The sequence below is a fragment of the Lissotriton vulgaris genome, chromosome 12 (assembly GCF_964263255.1).
Source record: "Lissotriton vulgaris chromosome 12, aLisVul1.2, whole genome shotgun sequence".
NCBI classification, from domain to species: Eukaryota; Metazoa; Chordata; class Amphibia; order Caudata; family Salamandridae; genus Lissotriton; species Lissotriton vulgaris.
In genome coordinates, this window is record NC_141700.1 from 491769071 (window position 1) to 491785949 (window position 16879).

The 16879-nt window shown below is 45.2% G+C and overlaps 17 non-coding genes across 17 annotated transcripts; all 17 read left to right on the top strand.

Moving 5' to 3' along the window:
• Positions 1 to 336: 336 nt before the first annotated feature.
• On the top strand, positions 337 to 451 carry LOC147677387 (U5 spliceosomal RNA). Its single transcript, XR_015303338.1, has one exon. It is a non-coding gene; the product is annotated as a U5 spliceosomal RNA (small nuclear RNA).
• Positions 452 to 1349: 898 nt separating this feature from the next.
• LOC147677388 (U5 spliceosomal RNA) lies at positions 1350 to 1464 on the top strand. The gene has a single exon (XR_015303339.1). It is a non-coding gene; the product is annotated as a U5 spliceosomal RNA (small nuclear RNA).
• An 898-nt stretch (positions 1465 to 2362) lies between these two features.
• Positions 2363 to 2477, top strand: LOC147677389 (U5 spliceosomal RNA). The gene has a single exon (XR_015303340.1). It is a non-coding gene; the product is annotated as a U5 spliceosomal RNA (small nuclear RNA).
• Positions 2478 to 3375: 898 nt separating this feature from the next.
• On the top strand, positions 3376 to 3490 carry LOC147677390 (U5 spliceosomal RNA). Its single transcript, XR_015302712.1, has one exon. It is a non-coding gene; the product is annotated as a U5 spliceosomal RNA (small nuclear RNA).
• An 898-nt stretch (positions 3491 to 4388) lies between these two features.
• On the top strand, positions 4389 to 4503 carry LOC147677391 (U5 spliceosomal RNA). The gene has a single exon (XR_015303341.1). It is a non-coding gene; the product is annotated as a U5 spliceosomal RNA (small nuclear RNA).
• Positions 4504 to 5401: 898 nt separating this feature from the next.
• On the top strand, positions 5402 to 5516 carry LOC147677392 (U5 spliceosomal RNA). The gene has a single exon (XR_015303342.1). It is a non-coding gene; the product is annotated as a U5 spliceosomal RNA (small nuclear RNA).
• Positions 5517 to 6414: 898 nt separating this feature from the next.
• On the top strand, positions 6415 to 6529 carry LOC147677393 (U5 spliceosomal RNA). The gene has a single exon (XR_015303343.1). It is a non-coding gene; the product is annotated as a U5 spliceosomal RNA (small nuclear RNA).
• Positions 6530 to 7427: 898 nt separating this feature from the next.
• On the top strand, positions 7428 to 7542 carry LOC147677394 (U5 spliceosomal RNA). The gene has a single exon (XR_015302714.1). It is a non-coding gene; the product is annotated as a U5 spliceosomal RNA (small nuclear RNA).
• An 898-nt stretch (positions 7543 to 8440) lies between these two features.
• Positions 8441 to 8555, top strand: LOC147677395 (U5 spliceosomal RNA). Its single transcript, XR_015303344.1, has one exon. It is a non-coding gene; the product is annotated as a U5 spliceosomal RNA (small nuclear RNA).
• Positions 8556 to 9453: 898 nt separating this feature from the next.
• Positions 9454 to 9568, top strand: LOC147677396 (U5 spliceosomal RNA). Its single transcript, XR_015303345.1, has one exon. It is a non-coding gene; the product is annotated as a U5 spliceosomal RNA (small nuclear RNA).
• Positions 9569 to 10466: 898 nt separating this feature from the next.
• LOC147677397 (U5 spliceosomal RNA) lies at positions 10467 to 10581 on the top strand. The gene has a single exon (XR_015302715.1). It is a non-coding gene; the product is annotated as a U5 spliceosomal RNA (small nuclear RNA).
• Positions 10582 to 11478: 897 nt separating this feature from the next.
• LOC147677398 (U5 spliceosomal RNA) lies at positions 11479 to 11593 on the top strand. Its single transcript, XR_015303346.1, has one exon. It is a non-coding gene; the product is annotated as a U5 spliceosomal RNA (small nuclear RNA).
• Positions 11594 to 12491: 898 nt separating this feature from the next.
• Positions 12492 to 12606, top strand: LOC147677399 (U5 spliceosomal RNA). The gene has a single exon (XR_015303347.1). It is a non-coding gene; the product is annotated as a U5 spliceosomal RNA (small nuclear RNA).
• Positions 12607 to 13504: 898 nt separating this feature from the next.
• Positions 13505 to 13619, top strand: LOC147677400 (U5 spliceosomal RNA). Its single transcript, XR_015303348.1, has one exon. It is a non-coding gene; the product is annotated as a U5 spliceosomal RNA (small nuclear RNA).
• Positions 13620 to 14517: 898 nt separating this feature from the next.
• LOC147677401 (U5 spliceosomal RNA) lies at positions 14518 to 14632 on the top strand. The gene has a single exon (XR_015302716.1). It is a non-coding gene; the product is annotated as a U5 spliceosomal RNA (small nuclear RNA).
• An 898-nt stretch (positions 14633 to 15530) lies between these two features.
• LOC147677402 (U5 spliceosomal RNA) lies at positions 15531 to 15645 on the top strand. Its single transcript, XR_015303349.1, has one exon. It is a non-coding gene; the product is annotated as a U5 spliceosomal RNA (small nuclear RNA).
• Positions 15646 to 16543: 898 nt separating this feature from the next.
• LOC147677403 (U5 spliceosomal RNA) lies at positions 16544 to 16658 on the top strand. The gene has a single exon (XR_015303350.1). It is a non-coding gene; the product is annotated as a U5 spliceosomal RNA (small nuclear RNA).
• The last annotated feature ends 221 nt before the right edge of the window (positions 16659 to 16879 follow it).

The following is a 16879-nucleotide window of genomic DNA, read 5'->3' on the forward strand; positions in this document are numbered from 1 at the left end:
AGCGTAAAATCGTTGGGGACGAAAGTCCTACAGTGCCACTTCAGTGAAAGCCTGATTCACGCTTCCCGTTCCCCTTGCCCAGCAGCCCCGACACCTCCTAATGAGCTGAGGTGTGTACAAAAAGAATTTGCATATTCCCAGGCAGACACTTGGAACTGCCCACCTTTTTGCTTTTCTGTGCTTTGAGCAGAGACTCTGAAGTTTGATCCTGTTTCCCTCGCCGGCCTAGTTCTTGCCCTCTTTTTTAGAGGCTGCAAATACCTCTCAGGTCCTCACCCTCGCAATGATAGGGTCTTTGATCTGGTGCCTCTAACCCCCAGAGAGCCATATTCTAACTTACTCTGGTTTCTCTTCAAAACGAAAAAATCTTTCGCCTTTTACTAAAGATTTCCGTGGAGAGGAACATTTACGAGTTTATTCAATTTTTTTAAGCCTTACCACAGGTGAGGCTGTTTATCATTTGTTTAAAAGAAAAGCATTAGAAGTTGGGGAACATTTAGGAGTTGTCTGCTACTGTTATAAGGGAACATGAGCTTGGTGTTTTATTCCTGATCTCTCTGCTTGCTCATTTGCATAGACAGAGTGTAGGAGAGGTGCATCATGGGACAGAGCTTGGGCAGTGCATGAGATTGCTTTTCCTTGACTATCTTGAAACTGCACGATAGCAGGCAGTATATTTTCTCTTTTCTCAACATTCCTGCTGCCAGAGGCCAGACGTCACTCTCCTTTTAAAAGGTGGCACCAAGACTCATGCTGCGCTTTTCATAGGGCTTGCACGATATTTGTGCCCGTTAGAGGTGCCCTTAGAAGGTGGCCAATCCTGAGTCAGATTCCTCTCAGGTACACTTGAAGGGGCTCGTTAGTCTTGTTTCAAGTGCCTCCAGCCTAGACAGATCTATACTTATATATTCAGCTTTAATGAAAATACGTGTGAAAAAGGGACTTAAAGTGCATGGCTATTTGCATAGAACAGTGGTGGCTCACAGCCTATCGATTGGAGGGATGGTGGGGAAAGCGTAAAATCGTTGGGGACGAAAGTCCTACAGTGCCACTTCAGTGAAAGCCTGATTCACGCTTCCCGTTCCCCTTGCCCAGCAGCCCCGACACCTCCTAATGAGCTGAGGTGTGTACAAAAAGAATTTGCATATTCCCAGGCAGACACTTGGAACTGCCCACCTTTTTGCTTTTCTGTGCTTTGAGCAGAGACTCTGAAGTTTGATCCTGTTTCCCTCACCGGCCTAGTTCTTGCCCTCTTTTTTAGAGGCTGCAAATACCTCTCAGGTCCTCACCCTCGCAATGATAGGGTCTTTGATCTGGTGCCTCTAACCCCCAGAGAGCCATATTCTAACTTACTCTGGTTTCTCTTCAAAACGAAAAAATCTTTCGCCTTTTACTAAAGATTTCCGTGGAGAGGAACATTTACGAGTTTATTCAATTTTTTTAAGCCTTACCACAGGTGAGGCTGTTTATCATTTGTTTAAAAGAAAAGCATTAGAAGTTGGGGAATATTTAGGAGTTGTCTGCTACTGTTATAAGGGAACATGAGCTTGGTGTTTTATTCCTGATCTCTCTGCTTGCTCATTTGCATAGACAGAGTGTAGGAGAGGTGCATCATGGGAAAGAGCTTGGGCAGTGCATGAGATTGCTTTTCCTTGACTATCTTGAAACTGCACGATAGCAGGCAGTATATTTTCTCTTTTCTCAACATTCCTGCTGCCAGAGGCCAGACGTCACTCTCCTTTTAAAAGGTGGCACCAAGACTCACGCTGCGCTTTTCATAGGGCTTGCACGATATTTGTGCCCGTTAGAGGTGCCCTTAGAAGGTGGCCAATCCTGAGTCAGATTCCTCTCAGGTACACTTGAAGGGGCTCGTTAGTCTTGTTTCAAGTGCCTCCAGCCTAGACAGATCTATACTTATATATTCAGCTTTAATGAAAATACGTGTGAAAAAGGGACTTAAAGTGCATGGCTATTTGCATAGAACAGTGGTGGCTCACAGCCTATCGATTGGAGGGATGGTGGGGAAAGCGTAAAATCGTTGGGGACGAAAGTCCTACAGTGCCACTTCAGTGAAAGCCTGATTCACGCTTCCCGTTCCCCTTGCCCAGCAGCCCCGACACCTCCTAATGAGCTGAGGTGTGTACAAAAAGAATTTGCATATTCCCAGGCAGACACTTGGAACTGCCCACCTTTTTGCTTTTCTGTGCTTTGAGCAGAGACTCTGAAGTTTGATCCTGTTTCCCTCGCCGGCCTAGTTCTTGCCCTCTTTTTTAGAGGCTGCAAATACCTCTCAGGTCCTCACCCTCGCAATGATAGGGTCTTTGATCTGGTGCCTCTAACCCCCAGAGAGCCATATTCTAACTTACTCTGGTTTCTCTTCAAAACGAAAAAATCTTTCGCCTTTTACTAAAGATTTCCGTGGAGAGGAACATTTACGAGTTTATTCAATTTTTTTAAGCCTTACCACAGGTGAGGCTGTTTATCATTTGTTTAAAAGAAAAGCATTAGAAGTTGGGGAACATTTAGGAGTTGTCTGCTACTGTTATAAGGGAACATGAGCTTGGTGTTTTATTCCTGATCTCTCTGCTTGCTCATTTGCATAGACAGAGTGTAGGAGAGGTGCATCATGGGACAGAGCTTGGGCAGTGCATGAGATTGCTTTTCCTTGACTATCTTGAAACTGCACGATAGCAGGCAGTATATTTTCTCTTTTCTCAACATTCCTGCTGCCAGAGGCCAGACGTCACTCTCCTTTTAAAAGGTGGCACCAAGACTCATGCTGCGCTTTTCATAGGGCTTGCACGATATTTGTGCCCGTTAGAGGTGCCCTTAGAAGGTGGCCAATCCTGAGTCAGATTCCTCTCAGGTACACTTGAAGGGGCTCGTTAGTCTTGTTTCAAGTGCCTCCAGCCTAGACAGATCTATACTTATATATTCAGCTTTAATGAAAATACGTGTGAAAAAGGGACTTAAAGTGCATGGCTATTTGCATAGAACAGTGGTGGCTCACAGCCTATCGATTGGAGGGATGGTGGGGAAAGCGTAAAATCGTTGGGGACGAAAGTCCTACAGTGCCACTTCAGTGAAAGCCTGATTCACGCTTCCCGTTCCCCTTGCCCAGCAGCCCCGACACCTCCTAATGAGCTGAGGTGTGTACAAAAAGAATTTGCATATTCCCAGGCAGACACTTGGAACTGCCCACCTTTTTGCTTTTCTGTGCTTTGAGCAGAGACTCTGAAGTTTGATCCTGTTTCCCTCACCGGCCTAGTTCTTGCCCTCTTTTTTAGAGGCTGCAAATACCTCTCAGGTCCTCACCCTCGCAATGATAGGGTCTTTGATCTGGTGCCTCTAACCCCCAGAGAGCCATATTCTAACTTACTCTGGTTTCTCTTCAAAACGAAAAAATCTTTCGCCTTTTACTAAAGATTTCTGTGGAGAGGAACATTTACGAGTTTATTCAATTTTTTTAAGCCTTACCACAGGTGAGGCTGTTTATCATTTGTTTAAAAGAAAAGCATTAGAAGTTGGGGAACATTTAGGAGTTGTCTGCTACTGTTATAAGGGAACATGAGCTTGGTGTTTTATTCCTGATCTCTCTGCTTGCTCATTTGCATAGACAGAGTGTAGGAGAGGTGCATCATGGGACAGAGCTTGGGCAGTGCATGAGATTGCTTTTCCTTGACTATCTTGAAACTGCACGATAGCAGGCAGTATATTTTCTCTTTTCTCAACATTCCTGCTGCCAGAGGCCAGACGTCACTCTCCTTTTAAAAGGTGGCACCAAGACTCATGCTGCGCTTTTCATAGGGCTTGCACGATATTTGTGCCCGTTAGAGGTGCCCTTAGAAGGTGGCCAATCCTGAGTCAGATTCCTCTCAGGTACACTTGAAGGGGCTCGTTAGTCTTGTTTCAAGTGCCTCCAGCCTAGACAGATCTATACTTATATATTCAGCTTTAATGAAAATACGTGTGAAAAAGGGACTTAAAGTGCATGGCTATTTGCATAGAACAGTGGTGGCTCACAGCCTATCGATTGGAGGGATGGTGGGGAAAGCGTAAAATCGTTGGGGACGAAAGTCCTACAGTGCCACTTCAGTGAAAGCCTGATTCACGCTTCCCGTTCCCCTTGCCCAGCAGCCCCGACACCTCCTAATGAGCTGAGGTGTGTACAAAAAGAATTTGCATATTCCCAGGCAGACACTTGGAACTGCCCACCTTTTTGCTTTTCTGTGCTTTGAGCAGAGACTCTGAAGTTTGATCCTGTTTCCCTCGCCGGCCTAGTTCTTGCCCTCTTTTTTAGAGGCTGCAAATACCTCTCAGGTCCTCACCCTCGCAATGATAGGGTCTTTGATCTGGTGCCTCTAACCCCCAGAGAGCCATATTCTAACTTACTCTGGTTTCTCTTCAAAACGAAAAAATCTTTCGCCTTTTACTAAAGATTTCCGTGGAGAGGAACATTTACGAGTTTATTCAATTTTTTTAAGCCTTACCACAGGTGAGGCTGTTTATCATTTGTTTAAAAGAAAAGCATTAGAAGTTGGGGAACATTTAGGAGTTGTCTGCTACTGTTATAAGGGAACATGAGCTTGGTGTTTTATTCCTGATCTCTCTGCTTGCTCATTTGCATAGACAGAGTGTAGGAGAGGTGCATCATGGGACAGAGCTTGGGCAGTGCATGAGATTGCTTTTCCTTGACTATCTTGAAACTGCACGATAGCAGGCAGTATATTTTCTCTTTTCTCAACATTCCTGCTGCCAGAGGCCAGACGTCACTCTCCTTTTAAAAGGTGGCACCAAGACTCATGCTGCGCTTTTCATAGGGCTTGCACGATATTTGTGCCCGTTAGAGGTGCCCTTAGAAGGTGGCCAATCCTGAGTCAGATTCCTCTCAGGTACACTTGAAGGGGCTCGTTAGTCTTGTTTCAAGTGCCTCCAGCCTAGACAGATCTATACTTATATATTCAGCTTTAATGAAAATACGTGTGAAAAAGGGACTTAAAGTGCATGGCTATTTGCATAGAACAGTGGTGGCTCACAGCCTATCGATTGGAGGGATGGTGGGGAAAGCGTAAAATCGTTGGGGACGAAAGTCCTACAGTGCCACTTCAGTGAAAGCCTGATTCACGCTTCCCGTTCCCCTTGCCCAGCAGCCCCGACACCTCCTAATGAGCTGAGGTGTGTACAAAAAGAATTTGCATATTCCCAGGCAGACACTTGGAACTGCCCACCTTTTTGCTTTTCTGTGCTTTGAGCAGAGACTCTGAAGTTTGATCCTGTTTCCCTCGCCGGCCTAGTTCTTGCCCTCTTTTTTAGAGGCTGCAAATACCTCTCAGGTCCTCACCCTCGCAATGATAGGGTCTTTGATCTGGTGCCTCTAACCCCCAGAGAGCCATATTCTAACTTACTCTGGTTTCTCTTCAAAACGAAAAAATCTTTCGCCTTTTACTAAAGATTTCCGTGGAGAGGAACATTTACGAGTTTATTCAATTTTTTTAAGCCTTACCACAGGTGAGGCTGTTTATCATTTGTTTAAAAGAAAAGCATTAGAAGTTGGGGAATATTTAGGAGTTGTCTGCTACTGTTATAAGGGAACATGAGCTTGGTGTTTTATTCCTGATCTCTCTGCTTGCTCATTTGCATAGACAGAGTGTAGGAGAGGTGCATCATGGGAAAGAGCTTGGGCAGTGCATGAGATTGCTTTTCCTTGACTATCTTGAAACTGCACGATAGCAGGCAGTATATTTTCTCTTTTCTCAACATTCCTGCTGCCAGAGGCCAGACGTCACTCTCCTTTTAAAAGGTGGCACCAAGACTCACGCTGCGCTTTTCATAGGGCTTGCACGATATTTGTGCCCGTTAGAGGTGCCCTTAGAAGGTGGCCAATCCTGAGTCAGATTCCTCTCAGGTACACTTGAAGGGGCTCGTTAGTCTTGTTTCAAGTGCCTCCAGCCTAGACAGATCTATACTTATATATTCAGCTTTAATGAAAATACGTGTGAAAAAGGGACTTAAAGTGCATGGCTATTTGCATAGAACAGTGGTGGCTCACAGCCTATCGATTGGAGGGATGGTGGGGAAAGCGTAAAATCGTTGGGGACGAAAGTCCTACAGTGCCACTTCAGTGAAAGCCTGATTCACGCTTCCCGTTCCCCTTGCCCAGCAGCCCCGACACCTCCTAATGAGCTGAGGTGTGTACAAAAAGAATTTGCATATTCCCAGGCAGACACTTGGAACTGCCCACCTTTTTGCTTTTCTGTGCTTTGAGCAGAGACTCTGAAGTTTGATCCTGTTTCCCTCGCCGGCCTAGTTCTTGCCCTCTTTTTTAGAGGCTGCAAATACCTCTCAGGTCCTCACCCTCGCAATGATAGGGTCTTTGATCTGGTGCCTCTAACCCCCAGAGAGCCATATTCTAACTTACTCTGGTTTCTCTTCAAAACGAAAAAATCTTTCGCCTTTTACTAAAGATTTCCGTGGAGAGGAACATTTACGAGTTTATTCAATTTTTTTAAGCCTTACCACAGGTGAGGCTGTTTATCATTTGTTTAAAAGAAAAGCATTAGAAGTTGGGGAACATTTAGGAGTTGTCTGCTACTGTTATAAGGGAACATGAGCTTGGTGTTTTATTCCTGATCTCTCTGCTTGCTCATTTGCATAGACAGAGTGTAGGAGAGGTGCATCATGGGACAGAGCTTGGGCAGTGCATGAGATTGCTTTTCCTTGACTATCTTGAAACTGCACGATAGCAGGCAGTATATTTTCTCTTTTCTCAACATTCCTGCTGCCAGAGGCCAGACGTCACTCTCCTTTTAAAAGGTGGCACCAAGACTCATGCTGCGCTTTTCATAGGGCTTGCACGATATTTGTGCCCGTTAGAGGTGCCCTTAGAAGGTGGCCAATCCTGAGTCAGATTCCTCTCAGGTACACTTGAAGGGGCTCGTTAGTCTTGTTTCAAGTGCCTCCAGCCTAGACAGATCTATACTTATATATTCAGCTTTAATGAAAATACGTGTGAAAAAGGGACTTAAAGTGCATGGCTATTTGCATAGAACAGTGGTGGCTCACAGCCTATCGATTGGAGGGATGGTGGGGAAAGCGTAAAATCGTTGGGGACGAAAGTCCTACAGTGCCACTTCAGTGAAAGCCTGATTCACGCTTCCCGTTCCCCTTGCCCAGCAGCCCCGACACCTCCTAATGAGCTGAGGTGTGTACAAAAAGAATTTGCATATTCCCAGGCAGACACTTGGAACTGCCCACCTTTTTGCTTTTCTGTGCTTTGAGCAGAGACTCTGAAGTTTGATCCTGTTTCCCTCACCGGCCTAGTTCTTGCCCTCTTTTTTAGAGGCTGCAAATACCTCTCAGGTCCTCACCCTCGCAATGATAGGGTCTTTGATCTGGTGCCTCTAACCCCCAGAGAGCCATATTCTAACTTACTCTGGTTTCTCTTCAAAACGAAAAAATCTTTCGCCTTTTACTAAAGATTTCTGTGGAGAGGAACATTTACGAGTTTATTCAATTTTTTTAAGCCTTACCACAGGTGAGGCTGTTTATCATTTGTTTAAAAGAAAAGCATTAGAAGTTGGGGAACATTTAGGAGTTGTCTGCTACTGTTATAAGGGAACATGAGCTTGGTGTTTTATTCCTGATCTCTCTGCTTGCTCATTTGCATAGACAGAGTGTAGGAGAGGTGCATCATGGGACAGAGCTTGGGCAGTGCATGAGATTGCTTTTCCTTGACTATCTTGAAACTGCACGATAGCAGGCAGTATATTTTCTCTTTTCTCAACATTCCTGCTGCCAGAGGCCAGACGTCACTCTCCTTTTAAAAGGTGGCACCAAGACTCATGCTGCGCTTTTCATAGGGCTTGCACGATATTTGTGCCCGTTAGAGGTGCCCTTAGAAGGTGGCCAATCCTGAGTCAGATTCCTCTCAGGTACACTTGAAGGGGCTCGTTAGTCTTGTTTCAAGTGCCTCCAGCCTAGACAGATCTATACTTATATATTCAGCTTTAATGAAAATACGTGTGAAAAAGGGACTTAAAGTGCATGGCTATTTGCATAGAACAGTGGTGGCTCACAGCCTATCGATTGGAGGGATGGTGGGGAAAGCGTAAAATCGTTGGGGACGAAAGTCCTACAGTGCCACTTCAGTGAAAGCCTGATTCACGCTTCCCGTTCCCCTTGCCCAGCAGCCCCGACACCTCCTAATGAGCTGAGGTGTGTACAAAAAGAATTTGCATATTCCCAGGCAGACACTTGGAACTGCCCACCTTTTTGCTTTTCTGTGCTTTGAGCAGAGACTCTGAAGTTTGATCCTGTTTCCCTCGCCGGCCTAGTTCTTGCCCTCTTTTTTAGAGGCTGCAAATACCTCTCAGGTCCTCACCCTCGCAATGATAGGGTCTTTGATCTGGTGCCTCTAACCCCCAGAGAGCCATATTCTAACTTACTCTGGTTTCTCTTCAAAACGAAAAAATCTTTCGCCTTTTACTAAAGATTTCCGTGGAGAGGAACATTTACGAGTTTATTCAATTTTTTTAAGCCTTACCACAGGTGAGGCTGTTTATCATTTGTTTAAAAGAAAAGCATTAGAAGTTGGGGAACATTTAGGAGTTGTCTGCTACTGTTATAAGGGAACATGAGCTTGGTGTTTTATTCCTGATCTCTCTGCTTGCTCATTTGCATAGACAGAGTGTAGGAGAGGTGCATCATGGGACAGAGCTTGGGCAGTGCATGAGATTGCTTTTCCTTGACTATCTTGAAACTGCACGATAGCAGGCAGTATATTTTCTCTTTTCTCAACATTCCTGCTGCCAGAGGCCAGACGTCACTCTCCTTTTAAAAGGTGGCACCAAGACTCATGCTGCGCTTTTCATAGGGCTTGCACGATATTTGTGCCCGTTAGAGGTGCCCTTAGAAGGTGGCCAATCCTGAGTCAGATTCCTCTCAGGTACACTTGAAGGGGCTCGTTAGTCTTGTTTCAAGTGCCTCCAGCCTAGACAGATCTATACTTATATATTCAGCTTTAATGAAAATACGTGTGAAAAAGGGACTTAAAGTGCATGGCTATTTGCATAGAACAGTGGTGGCTCACAGCCTATCGATTGGAGGGATGGTGGGGAAAGCGTAAAATCGTTGGGGACGAAAGTCCTACAGTGCCACTTCAGTGAAAGCCTGATTCACGCTTCCCGTTCCCCTTGCCCAGCAGCCCCGACACCTCCTAATGAGCTGAGGTGTGTACAAAAAGAATTTGCATATTCCCAGGCAGACACTTGGAACTGCCCACCTTTTTGCTTTTCTGTGCTTTGAGCAGAGACTCTGAAGTTTGATCCTGTTTCCCTCACCGGCCTAGTTCTTGCCCTCTTTTTTAGAGGCTGCAAATACCTCTCAGGTCCTCACCCTCGCAATGATAGGGTCTTTGATCTGGTGCCTCTAACCCCCAGAGAGCCATATTCTAACTTACTCTGGTTTCTCTTCAAAACGAAAAAATCTTTCGCCTTTTACTAAAGATTTCCGTGGAGAGGAACATTTACGAGTTTATTCAATTTTTTTAAGCCTTACCACAGGTGAGGCTGTTTATCATTTGTTTAAAAGAAAAGCATTAGAAGTTGGGGAACATTTAGGAGTTGTCTGCTACTGTTATAAGGGAACATGAGCTTGGTGTTTTATTCCTGATCTCTCTGCTTGCTCATTTGCATAGACAGAGTGTAGGAGAGGTGCATCATGGGACAGAGCTTGGGCAGTGCATGAGATTGCTTTTCCTTGACTATCTTGAAACTGCACGATAGCAGGCAGTATATTTTCTCTTTTCTCAACATTCCTGCTGCCAGAGGCCAGACGTCACTCTCCTTTTAAAAGGTGGCACCAAGACTCATGCTGCGCTTTTCATAGGGCTTGCACGATATTTGTGCCCGTTAGAGGTGCCCTTAGAAGGTGGCCAATCCTGAGTCAGATTCCTCTCAGGTACACTTGAAGGGGCTCGTTAGTCTTGTTTCAAGTGCCTCCAGCCTAGACAGATCTATACTTATATATTCAGCTTTAATGAAAATACGTGTGAAAAAGGGACTTAAAGTGCATGGCTATTTGCATAGAACAGTGGTGGCTCACAGCCTATCGATTGGAGGGATGGTGGGGAAAGCGTAAAATCGTTGGGGACGAAAGTCCTACAGTGCCACTTCAGTGAAAGCCTGATTCACGCTTCCCGTTCCCCTTGCCCAGCAGCCCCGACACCTCCTAATGAGCTGAGGTGTGTACAAAAAGAATTTGCATATTCCCAGGCAGACACTTGGAACTGCCCACCTTTTTGCTTTTCTGTGCTTTGAGCAGAGACTCTGAAGTTTGATCCTGTTTCCCTCACCGGCCTAGTTCTTGCCCTCTTTTTTAGAGGCTGCAAATACCTCTCAGGTCCTCACCCTCGCAATGATAGGGTCTTTGATCTGGTGCCTCTAACCCCCAGAGAGCCATATTCTAACTTACTCTGGTTTCTCTTCAAAACGAAAAAATCTTTCGCCTTTTACTAAAGATTTCTGTGGAGAGGAACATTTACGAGTTTATTCAATTTTTTTAAGCCTTACCACAGGTGAGGCTGTTTATCATTTGTTTAAAAGAAAAGCATTAGAAGTTGGGGAACATTTAGGAGTTGTCTGCTACTGTTATAAGGGAACATGAGCTTGGTGTTTTATTCCTGATCTCTCTGCTTGCTCATTTGCATAGACAGAGTGTAGGAGAGGTGCATCATGGGACAGAGCTTGGGCAGTGCATGAGATTGCTTTTCCTTGACTATCTTGAAACTGCACGATAGCAGGCAGTATATTTTCTCTTTTCTCAACATTCCTGCTGCCAGAGGCCAGACGTCACTCTCCTTTTAAAAGGTGGCACCAAGACTCATGCTGCGCTTTTCATAGGGCTTGCACGATATTTGTGCCCGTTAGAGGTGCCCTTAGAAGGTGGCCAATCCTGAGTCAGATTCCTCTCAGGTACACTTGAAGGGGCTCGTTAGTCTTGTTTCAAGTGCCTCCAGCCTAGACAGATCTATACTTATATATTCAGCTTTAATGAAAATACGTGTGAAAAAGGGACTTAAAGTGCATGCTATTTGCATAGAACAGTGGTGGCTCACAGCCTATCGATTGGAGGGATGGTGGGGAAAGCGTAAAATCGTTGGGGACGAAAGTCCTACAGTGCCACTTCAGTGAAAGCCTGATTCACGCTTCCCGTTCCCCTTGCCCAGCAGCCCCGACACCTCCTAATGAGCTGAGGTGTGTACAAAAAGAATTTGCATATTCCCAGGCAGACACTTGGAACTGCCCACCTTTTTGCTTTTCTGTGCTTTGAGCAGAGACTCTGAAGTTTGATCCTGTTTCCCTCGCCGGCCTAGTTCTTGCCCTCTTTTTTAGAGGCTGCAAATACCTCTCAGGTCCTCACCCTCGCAATGATAGGGTCTTTGATCTGGTGCCTCTAACCCCCAGAGAGCCATATTCTAACTTACTCTGGTTTCTCTTCAAAACGAAAAAATCTTTCGCCTTTTACTAAAGATTTCCGTGGAGAGGAACATTTACGAGTTTATTCAATTTTTTTAAGCCTTACCACAGGTGAGGCTGTTTATCATTTGTTTAAAAGAAAAGCATTAGAAGTTGGGGAACATTTAGGAGTTGTCTGCTACTGTTATAAGGGAACATGAGCTTGGTGTTTTATTCCTGATCTCTCTGCTTGCTCATTTGCATAGACAGAGTGTAGGAGAGGTGCATCATGGGACAGAGCTTGGGCAGTGCATGAGATTGCTTTTCCTTGACTATCTTGAAACTGCACGATAGCAGGCAGTATATTTTCTCTTTTCTCAACATTCCTGCTGCCAGAGGCCAGACGTCACTCTCCTTTTAAAAGGTGGCACCAAGACTCATGCTGCGCTTTTCATAGGGCTTGCACGATATTTGTGCCCGTTAGAGGTGCCCTTAGAAGGTGGCCAATCCTGAGTCAGATTCCTCTCAGGTACACTTGAAGGGGCTCGTTAGTCTTGTTTCAAGTGCCTCCAGCCTAGACAGATCTATACTTATATATTCAGCTTTAATGAAAATACGTGTGAAAAAGGGACTTAAAGTGCATGGCTATTTGCATAGAACAGTGGTGGCTCACAGCCTATCGATTGGAGGGATGGTGGGGAAAGCGTAAAATCGTTGGGGACGAAAGTCCTACAGTGCCACTTCAGTGAAAGCCTGATTCACGCTTCCCGTTCCCCTTGCCCAGCAGCCCCGACACCTCCTAATGAGCTGAGGTGTGTACAAAAAGAATTTGCATATTCCCAGGCAGACACTTGGAACTGCCCACCTTTTTGCTTTTCTGTGCTTTGAGCAGAGACTCTGAAGTTTGATCCTGTTTCCCTCACCGGCCTAGTTCTTGCCCTCTTTTTTAGAGGCTGCAAATACCTCTCAGGTCCTCACCCTCGCAATGATAGGGTCTTTGATCTGGTGCCTCTAACCCCCAGAGAGCCATATTCTAACTTACTCTGGTTTCTCTTCAAAACGAAAAAATCTTTCGCCTTTTACTAAAGATTTCCGTGGAGAGGAACATTTACGAGTTTATTCAATTTTTTTAAGCCTTACCACAGGTGAGGCTGTTTATCATTTGTTTAAAAGAAAAGCATTAGAAGTTGGGGAATATTTAGGAGTTGTCTGCTACTGTTATAAGGGAACATGAGCTTGGTGTTTTATTCCTGATCTCTCTGCTTGCTCATTTGCATAGACAGAGTGTAGGAGAGGTGCATCATGGGAAAGAGCTTGGGCAGTGCATGAGATTGCTTTTCCTTGACTATCTTGAAACTGCACGATAGCAGGCAGTATATTTTCTCTTTTCTCAACATTCCTGCTGCCAGAGGCCAGACGTCACTCTCCTTTTAAAAGGTGGCACCAAGACTCACGCTGCGCTTTTCATAGGGCTTGCACGATATTTGTGCCCGTTAGAGGTGCCCTTAGAAGGTGGCCAATCCTGAGTCAGATTCCTCTCAGGTACACTTGAAGGGGCTCGTTAGTCTTGTTTCAAGTGCCTCCAGCCTAGACAGATCTATACTTATATATTCAGCTTTAATGAAAATACGTGTGAAAAAGGGACTTAAAGTGCATGGCTATTTGCATAGAACAGTGGTGGCTCACAGCCTATCGATTGGAGGGATGGTGGGGAAAGCGTAAAATCGTTGGGGACGAAAGTCCTACAGTGCCACTTCAGTGAAAGCCTGATTCACGCTTCCCGTTCCCCTTGCCCAGCAGCCGCGACACCTCCTAATGAGCTGAGGTGTGTACAAAAAGAATTTGCATATTCCCAGGCAGACACTTGGAACTGCCCACCTTTTTGCTTTTCTGTGCTTTGAGCAGAGACTCTGAAGTTTGATCCTGTTTCCCTCGCCGGCCTAGTTCTTGCCCTCTTTTTTAGAGGCTGCAAATACCTCTCAGGTCCTCACCCTCGCAATGATAGGGTCTTTGATCTGGTGCCTCTAACCCCCAGAGAGCCATATTCTAACTTACTCTGGTTTCTCTTCAAAACGAAAAAATCTTTCGCCTTTTACTAAAGATTTCCGTGGAGAGGAACATTTACGAGTTTATTCAATTTTTTTAAGCCTTACCACAGGTGAGGCTGTTTATCATTTGTTTAAAAGAAAAGCATTAGAAGTTGGGGAACATTTAGGAGTTGTCTGCTACTGTTATAAGGGAACATGAGCTTGGTGTTTTATTCCTGATCTCTCTGCTTGCTCATTTGCATAGACAGAGTGTAGGAGAGGTGCATCATGGGACAGAGCTTGGGCAGTGCATGAGATTGCTTTTCCTTGACTATCTTGAAACTGCACGATAGCAGGCAGTATATTTTCTCTTTTCTCAACATTCCTGCTGCCAGAGGCCAGACGTCACTCTCCTTTTAAAAGGTGGCACCAAGACTCATGCTGCGCTTTTCATAGGGCTTGCACGATATTTGTGCCCGTTAGAGGTGCCCTTAGAAGGTGGCCAATCCTGAGTCAGATTCCTCTCAGGTACACTTGAAGGGGCTCGTTAGTCTTGTTTCAAGTGCCTCCAGCCTAGACAGATCTATACTTATATATTCAGCTTTAATGAAAATACGTGTGAAAAAGGGACTTAAAGTGCATGGCTATTTGCATAGAACAGTGGTGGCTCACAGCCTATCGATTGGAGGGATGGTGGGGAAAGCGTAAAATCGTTGGGGACGAAAGTCCTACAGTGCCACTTCAGTGAAAGCCTGATTCACGCTTCCCGTTCCCCTTGCCCAGCAGCCCCGACACCTCCTAATGAGCTGAGGTGTGTACAAAAAGAATTTGCATATTCCCAGGCAGACACTTGGAACTGCCCACCTTTTTGCTTTTCTGTGCTTTGAGCAGAGACTCTGAAGTTTGATCCTGTTTCCCTCACCGGCCTAGTTCTTGCCCTCTTTTTTAGAGGCTGCAAATACCTCTCAGGTCCTCACCCTCGCAATGATAGGGTCTTTGATCTGGTGCCTCTAACCCCCAGAGAGCCATATTCTAACTTACTCTGGTTTCTCTTCAAAACGAAAAAATCTTTCGCCTTTTACTAAAGATTTCTGTGGAGAGGAACATTTACGAGTTTATTCAATTTTTTTAAGCCTTACCACAGGTGAGGCTGTTTATCATTTGTTTAAAAGAAAAGCATTAGAAGTTGGGGAATATTTAGGAGTTGTCTGCTACTGTTATAAGGGAACATGAGCTTGGTGTTTTATTCCTGATCTCTCTGCTTGCTCATTTGCATAGACAGAGTGTAGGAGAGGTGCATCATGGGAAAGAGCTTGGGCAGTGCATGAGATTGCTTTTCCTTGACTATCTTGAAACTGCACGATAGCAGGCAGTATATTTTCTCTTTTCTCAACATTCCTGCTGCCAGAGGCCAGACGTCACTCTCCTTTTAAAAGGTGGCACCAAGACTCACGCTGCGCTTTTCATAGGGCTTGCACGATATTTGTGCCCGTTAGAGGTGCCCTTAGAAGGTGGCCAATCCTGAGTCAGATTCCTCTCAGGTACACTTGAAGGGGCTCGTTAGTCTTGTTTCAAGTGCCTCCAGCCTAGACAGATCTATACTTATATATTCAGCTTTAATGAAAATACGTGTGAAAAAGGGACTTAAAGTGCATGGCTATTTGCATAGAACAGTGGTGGCTCACAGCCTATCGATTGGAGGGATGGTGGGGAAAGCGTAAAATCGTTGGGGACGAAAGTCCTACAGTGCCACTTCAGTGAAAGCCTGATTCACGCTTCCCGTTCCCCTTGCCCAGCAGCCGCGACACCTCCTAATGAGCTGAGGTGTGTACAAAAAGAATTTGCATATTCCCAGGCAGACACTTGGAACTGCCCACCTTTTTGCTTTTCTGTGCTTTGAGCAGAGACTCTGAAGTTTGATCCTGTTTCCCTCGCCGGCCTAGTTCTTGCCCTCTTTTTTAGAGGCTGCAAATACCTCTCAGGTCCTCACCCTCGCAATGATAGGGTCTTTGATCTGGTGCCTCTAACCCCCAGAGAGCCATATTCTAACTTACTCTGGTTTCTCTTCAAAACGAAAAAATCTTTCGCCTTTTACTAAAGATTTCCGTGGAGAGGAACATTTACGAGTTTATTCAATTTTTTTAAGCCTTACCACAGGTGAGGCTGTTTATCATTTGTTTAAAAGAAAAGCATTAGAAGTTGGGGAACATTTAGGAGTTGTCTGCTACTGTTATAAGGGAACATGAGCTTGGTGTTTTATTCCTGATCTCTCTGCTTGCTCATTTGCATAGACAGAGTGTAGGAGAGGTGCATCATGGGACAGAGCTTGGGCAGTGCATGAGATTGCTTTTCCTTGACTATCTTGAAACTGCACGATAGCAGGCAGTATATTTTCTCTTTTCTCAACATTCCTGCTGCCAGAGGCCAGACGTCACTCTCCTTTTAAAAGGTGGCACCAAGACTCATGCTGCGCTTTTCATAGGGCTTGCACGATATTTGTGCCCGTTAGAGGTGCCCTTAGAAGGTGGCCAATCCTGAGTCAGATTCCTCTCAGGTACACTTGAAGGGGCTCGTTAGTCTTGTTTCAAGTGCCTCCAGCCTAGACAGATCTATACTTATATATTCAGCTTTAATGAAAATACGTGTGAAAAAGGGACTTAAAGTGCATGGCTATTTGCATAGAACAGTGGTGGCTCACAGCCTATCGATTGGAGGGATGGTGGGGAAAGCGTAAAATCGTTGGGGACGAAAGTCCTACAGTGCCACTTCAGTGAAAGCCTGATTCACGCTTCCCGTTCCCCTTGCCCAGCAGCCCCGACACCTCCTAATGAGCTGAGGTGTGTACAAAAAGAATTTGCATATTCCCAGGCAGACACTTGGAACTGCCCACCTTTTTGCTTTTCTGTGCTTTGAGCAGAGACTCTGAAGTTTGATCCTGTTTCCCTCGCCGGCCTAGTTCTTGCCCTCTTTTTTAGAGGCTGCAAATACCTCTCAGGTCCTCACCCTCGCAATGATAGGGTCTTTGATCTGGTGCCTCTAACCCCCAGAGAGCCATATTCTAACTTACTCTGGTTTCTCTTCAAAACGAAAAAATCTTTCGCCTTTTACTAAAGATTTCCGTGGAGAGGAACATTTACGAGTTTATTCAATTTTTTTAAGCCTTACCACAGGTGAGGCTGTTTATCATTTGTTTAAAAGAAAAGCATTAGAAGTTGGGGAATATTTAGGAGTTGTCTGCTACTGTTATAAGGGAACATGAGCTTGGTGTTTTATTCCTGATCTCTCTGCTTGCTCATTTGCATAGACAGAGTGTAGGAGAGGTGCATCATGGGAAAGAGCTTGGGCAGTGCATGAGATTGCTTTTCCTTGACTATCTTGAAACTGCACGATAGCAGGCAG